We start from the raw sequence: 6,442 nt of genomic DNA, 5'->3' as shown, positions 1-6,442 counted from the left end.
GATTCATGCTTTAGTCCTAGCTGCGATGCAGCACTAGCTCCCTGTGGATATACTATCATCAGGGGTCATTTCATAGAAAAAGAGGTGCAGGAGCTCGTTAGCATACCTTATTAGCATAACATTTGCATATACCACACCCCCTGACATCACTGGACGTGTGTCAGAAGGCAACACCCACCACTCAGGCTCCACTGGACTGTTTTGGATTGCTTACGTGCAGATCTGTCCTCACAGAGGAGGGAGAGCTTGTACCTGAAGGTGGGCTGGGGGGGACTCTGCAACTTACCTGGCTGCTTCTTGCTCCTTGTGGCCCAACTGAGGGCTGCTGGGAGCAGGGGGCGGGGCTTGTTGCACGTGCCCTCCCCCTGGGCTCCTTACTGCCGGAGCTCTGCTCCTGTGCACTCCCACAGGAAATGACCCCTGACTATCATTAAAGCATCTTTATTGATGAACATTTGTTCATAGCAAAACCTAGCGATCTGGGATCACCACTCCCAGCATTACCACAACAGATCAGCCACCCAAGATGCTTCTGTTCACGTTTCCTAACTTGTGCATAGGATAGAAATTTGAGCAGCTGTTGCAAATCAAAACCAGGACAGTCTTGAGTGTCGAAGATCCTGTTGAGACAGACACTTCCATTGTAAGGGCCTGGAACATGTTGCTTCCAGGAGACAGAGCACAAAGCCATTTTGTACCCATGGGTCTTACAAACACGATGTTCCAGCTTTGCCAGGTCCTTTAATCTACCCACCCTTAACACGCATAATGGCTAAGAAAGTGTTTTGGCTTTGCCACTCATATTACCGCAAATCAAGCATGCTATCTAATGTCTTGATACTAGTGAGCGTAGATGGGAATATCTCTGCGAAGGATCACACTGTTATTTGGAGGTGGTTCTGTAATCTGGGTGAATGCACTGTACGTTCAGATGCGGCAGTTCAGGCTGAGACGTGGGTAAATAAATGACCCGCCAACATTTGGTCGGCAAAAAAATAGCTCAAGTTCCCCTTTCTCCATCTGCAGGCTTCAGGCCAACGTTTCTATAGCAGGATAAAACGGATTCTGAATCCCACCGTACTGATGACTTTGTGTGCTGCGGTGTGCCGGGTTGTTGAGATTCACAGGTGAGGGAACAATTTTATGCCTCCTTCGTAGTCTGGGTTTATTTTTAAATCCTCCTGTCAGCCTGCACTGGGGAAGTTTGATACAGAAGTCTAGCCCTCCAGCGTTAGCTCCTATGTGACTTCAGTATTTTACAGCCAAAATAAAAATGTCCCGCTTGCAATCCCAGGGCTGCTAACTATGTCGGGACTTGTATGACGTAGGTGGGGTTCCCAACCTCCAGATGGTGGCTGGGGATCTCCCAGAATTACAACTGATCTCCAGCCAAGAGAGATCAGTTCCCCTGGAGAAAATGGCTACTTTGGAGGGTGGGCTTTATGGCATTTTATCCTGTCGAGGTTCCTCCCCTACCCAAATCCCACCTTTTCCCAGGCTCTAGCCCCAACATTTCCAGGAATTTTCCAACCTGGAGTTGGCAACCATGATTTAGTCAAAGACTGAAAACCTTGACCGAGCAAGTGACTCCAGTCATGGCCACAATACTGTCCAAACACTAATCATTAGTAAGATAACGCTACAATCCTGTGCAGAGTTACTGTAGTCTTAAATCCGGTGGGCTCCGATTGGAGTAATTCTGCAAAGGATTGCGCTGTAAGATACACGCATAACAGTTAGAATCCTCATTGCTGTTATTTAAATCAATAATAATATTTTCCACCAAGTAAATTTGCCTATTACCTTTTGTTTAAAGTGTGTAAGATTGCCTCACTGTTATAATTGTCGTTGCAGAGCAAAATCCCATTGTTTTACGCGATCACTAAGATATAGCTATTTTCTGTGTCTGTTGTCGGGCCTCCATACAGCTTAAAACTTTAGAGGCTTTCCAAGGTCTTTTAAAACAACTGCAACTGATAATGACACTCAAGACAATGCATCCTCCTGGACTGAATCGAGACCTGGGTTTCGTGTCTCCTTACCAATGCTGGTTTCTCCACGCCTACTGCCCCGTTGCATATCATGCCTAATTCAATCATGCCTGCTATTGTCATTTGCCTGTTATTGTCATTCATCATCTGAAATCTCGCCATTCTCCAAGATATAAGGACAGACGGACTCACATTCTCGCTGTATCTGAAGAAGTGGGCAGTGACTCAGAAAAGCTCATCCCCTGCCACAAATTTCATTAGTCTTTAAAGTGCTACTGGACTCTTACTCTTTCCTACTGTTTCAAAACAGTAATTTCCCTTCCTAAGGGTTCTTGCTCAAACAGATGGTCAGGTACAACATCATTCAAACAGGCATAAACAAAAACTCCAGTCCATAAACCCTGTCCAAACTAAGTACCCGTAAAAACATTTCGCTCTCCAAATGAAAGGCTGATGACAGCCAGTTGACTGCAGTGTCAATGGCCAGTTCCCTCAGCCAGAGCTATAGCTAGCTGATCCCTGTTGGTGACGCTATTGAGTGTATTTACGTAAGGAATTTCTATCCTGCCCTTATGGTCTGATGGCAGCTGGGGCAGCTTGCCAAATGAAAGAAAGCATTCGCCAATGAACATTTTCACAGCTGCAGCCATGAAATGCCACCATTATAAAAGCGGCTCCAAAAACGTAAAAGCCAAAAAAGCGTTCATAAAAGCCATTTTAAAAGTGAACAACTGCAGAGTCCTACGAAATAAAAAGGTAAAATACTCGACTAAGTAAATCCCTCTAGGTGTAAAACAGCATATGAGGAAGGATAAGGAGGGGAGTCTGTTACAGCGCAACGTGGTTGTCTTCCGTCCACCCTTGCAACCTGTATCTGAAGAAGTGAGCATTGACTCACAAAAGCTCATAGGGGTAAAGGTTTCCCTTGCTCGAAAGCCAGTCAAATCCGACTCTAGGGATGTGGTGCTCGTCTCCATTTCCAAGCCGCAGAGCCAGTGCTGTCCAAAGACATTTCCATGGCCATGTGGCCGGCATGACTGGACGCCGAGGCACACGGAACGCAAATACCCTGCCACAAATTTGGTTAGTCTTTCAGGTGCTACTGGACTCTGGCTCTTTTCAACCTGTATGCAGTTAAGGCAATATAAGCTTAGGGTAAATGTTAGATATTTATGGGCCCTGTAAATATTTCTCCCCCACCCCAGTGTAAGGATCCCTCCAAGTTAAACAGGATATGTTTAACACATGGCCCTAAGGGGAGACTATGCCTAGTCTACTGGGTTCTGCCACATTCTGTTCCCACACATTACAGATTTCCATAATCTTCCAGGACATACCATGGCAGATACGGAGATTACACTTTTATCCTACAATAAATAAATAAACTCAAGGGTAGAATGCAAGAACCCGCGTGGTCCAGTGGTTAAGGAGCGGTGGACACTAATCTGGGGAGCCATCTTTGATTCCCCACTTCCACATGAAGCTTGCTGGGTGACCTAGGGCCAGTCACAGTTGTCTGGGAACTTTCTCAGCCCCACCCAGGGGTCATTTTGTAGAAAAAGAGGTGCAGGAGCTCATTAGCATAACTTATTTGCATATGTCACACCCCTGACATCACTGGAAGTGTGTCAGAAGGCAGCACCCACCGCTCAGGCTCCACTGGACTGTTTTGGATTGCTAGCTATTGGGGGGGGGGTGCAATTCTGTCCTTGCAGAGGAGGGAGAGCTTGTACCTGAATAAAACCTGGTCTTAAAGGTGCCACTAGACTGTTTTGGACTGGGGGGGGCCCCTCTGCAACTTACCTGGCTGCTTCTTGCTCTTGACTGAGGGCTGCCGGGAGCAGGGGGCGGGGCTTGTTGCATGTGCCCGCCCCCTGGGCTCTTTAGTGCCGGAGCTCCGCTCCTGTGCGCTCCTGCAGGAAATGACCCCTGGCCCCGCCTACCTCACAAGGTGACTGTTGCTGGGAGAGAAAGGGAATGCAATTGTAAGCCCGCTTGGGGCTGCTTAGAGTAGAGAAAAATGGGGTATAAAAACCAACTCTTCTTCATGAGACTGAATACGTACTCTATAGGATGGTCTCCTCCAGTATGTCCTGGGGGGGGGGGAGCCTTTTGCTCTACTGATAACAATCTGCTGGTGATCCCCGGCCCTAGGGAAATCCCGCTGTCCTCAACCTGACCTGGTGGAACTCTCTGGCAAATACGATCAGGGCCCTGCGGGACCTCATGCAGTCCCGCAGGGATTGTTAGGCAGAGATGTTCTGCCAGGCTTTTGGTTGAGGGCAGCGACGGTCCTTCCGTGGCTGGCACCCTCCCTTCCCTTTCCCCCCTTCTGAATTCCTGCTATGCGTTCCCTCTCCCCCTACCTAGGAACTGGCCTGGTAGTCCACAGTAGAAATTTCCAGGACGCCAACATTATGGACCCTATTTGGGTCTTTAGTTTTTTTTTCTTTAACCGGTTTGTAGAATTTTAACGTTTTATATGTTTTTATGGCATTTCGCCCTCATGTACATCACCCAGAGCCCGGCGCAAGCTGGGATAGGGTGATTAATACATTTAATAAATAATTAAATACTCATCATCATCTTCAGAGGCCCTCCTTGGGTGCCCCCGCCTTCTGAGATCTGGCTGAGAAATTCCTGGAGATTTGGGAATGGAACCTGGGGAGGAGAGGAAGCTCAGTGGGGTACAATGCCATAGAGTCTACCCTCCAAAAGAACCATTTTCTCCAGGGGAACTGATCTCTATGGTCTGGAGGTGAGCGGTAATTCCAGGGGATCCCCAGGTCCCACCTGGAGGCTGGCATCCCTACCAGTGTTCCCTCTAAGCTGAGTTAGTGTGAGTTAGCTCACAGTTTTTTAGCTTCTGGCTCACACATTTTTTCTTAGCTCAGGAAGGACAGCCCCAGAGCAAACTAATTTATGCAGCAGCCAAATGGCTCACTCACAACTTCAGTGCCAGTAGCTCACAAAATAGAATTTTTGCTCACAAGACTCCACAGCTTAGAGGGAACCCCACCCCACCCCGTCCTGTAACTTTAATTCTAATACCATGCATTGCTTAGCATCTGATGAAGTGAGGTCATGAAAGCTCAAGGTGGAATAAACTGTGCTTTTCTTACCCATTCTGTTTATAAAACAACATTCCAGCTTCTTCAAACAGGCCGAAAGTTGCCAACAGTCCTGGCTGCTGTCCAGAGACAGATTCCAAAAACAAAGGGCTTGTTCTGTTTTGGGTTTTGTACTGCACGTCCGACCTGACAGAAAGTTCTAGATGGATTGAAATGGGTCATTTCGTAGAAAAAGAGGTGCAGGAGCTCATTAGCATAACTCATTAGCATAACTTATTTGCATATGCCACACCCCCTGACATCACTGGAAGTGTGTCAGAAGGCAACACCCACTGCTCGGGTTCCACTGGACTGTTTTGGATTCCTAGCTATGGGGGGGGGGAACATGCAGATCTGTCCTCGCAGAGGAGGGAGAGCTTGTACCTGAATAAAACTTGGCCTTAAATGTGCCACTGTTTTGGACTGGGGGGCCGGGGGGGCTCTGCCGCTTACCTGGTTGCTTCTTGCTCTGACTGAGGACTGCTGGGAGCAGGGGGCGGGGCTTGTTGCATGTGCCCACCCGCTGGGCTCTTTACTGCCGGAGCTCTGCTCCTGTGCGCTCCTGCAGGAAATGATCCCTGGTAACAACTGATCCCCAGGCGACAGAGACCAGTTCCCCTGAAGAAAATGCCTGCTTTCGAACTCTGTGGCATTATACAGCCCTTCCCTTCCCCAAACGCCGCCCCTTCAGGCTCCACCCCAAAATCTCCAGGTATTTTCCAGCCCTGAGCTGGTAACTCTACTCTGAGCATGAGATTTCTGCAGTGAATGTCGATAAATCAAAAGTAGGTTTGCAACTTACAGAGCTAATGTCTTAAGCATGTATTTTATTTTAAGTTAAAAAAAATCTTTTTGTTTCTGTCCTTTATAAAGTTTATATCTCTGCTGCCTGGCACTACATTTTATGACACTCATGGCGTGGCCCAACAAGGTCTCATTTTTGTCTGATCTGGCCCTCATAACAAATGAGTTCGACACCCTGGGTTAGTCTGTCTGTAGTAGTCCCTAAAGACTAACAACATTTGTGGTAGGGGGTGAGCTTTCACGAGTCACTGCTCACTTTTCTGATAGTACTCTTTATGCCTTCAGCATTAGAGGGCAACGGTTTTATTATATATTAGGGACAGAAAATGGGTCTATGATTAGGGAATTGTGGTGACTAATTGTTATAAACGGGCCCTTTCATAAAAAAAGAGGTGCAGGAGCTCATTAGCATAACTTATTAGCATAGCTTATTTGCATATGCCACACCCCCTGACATCACCGGAAGTGTGTCAGAAGGCAACACCCACCACTCAGGCTCCACTGGACTGTTTTGGATTGCTAGCTATTGGGGGGGGG

Source organism: Gekko japonicus, unplaced genomic scaffold (assembly GCF_001447785.1).
Source record: "Gekko japonicus isolate JY-2015 unplaced genomic scaffold, Gekko_japonicus_V1.1 scaffold1266, whole genome shotgun sequence".
NCBI lineage: Eukaryota > Metazoa > Chordata > Lepidosauria > Squamata > Gekkonidae > Gekko > Gekko japonicus.
The sequence above is the reverse complement of the archived record's forward strand: the minus strand, read 5'-3'. Positions refer to the sequence as shown.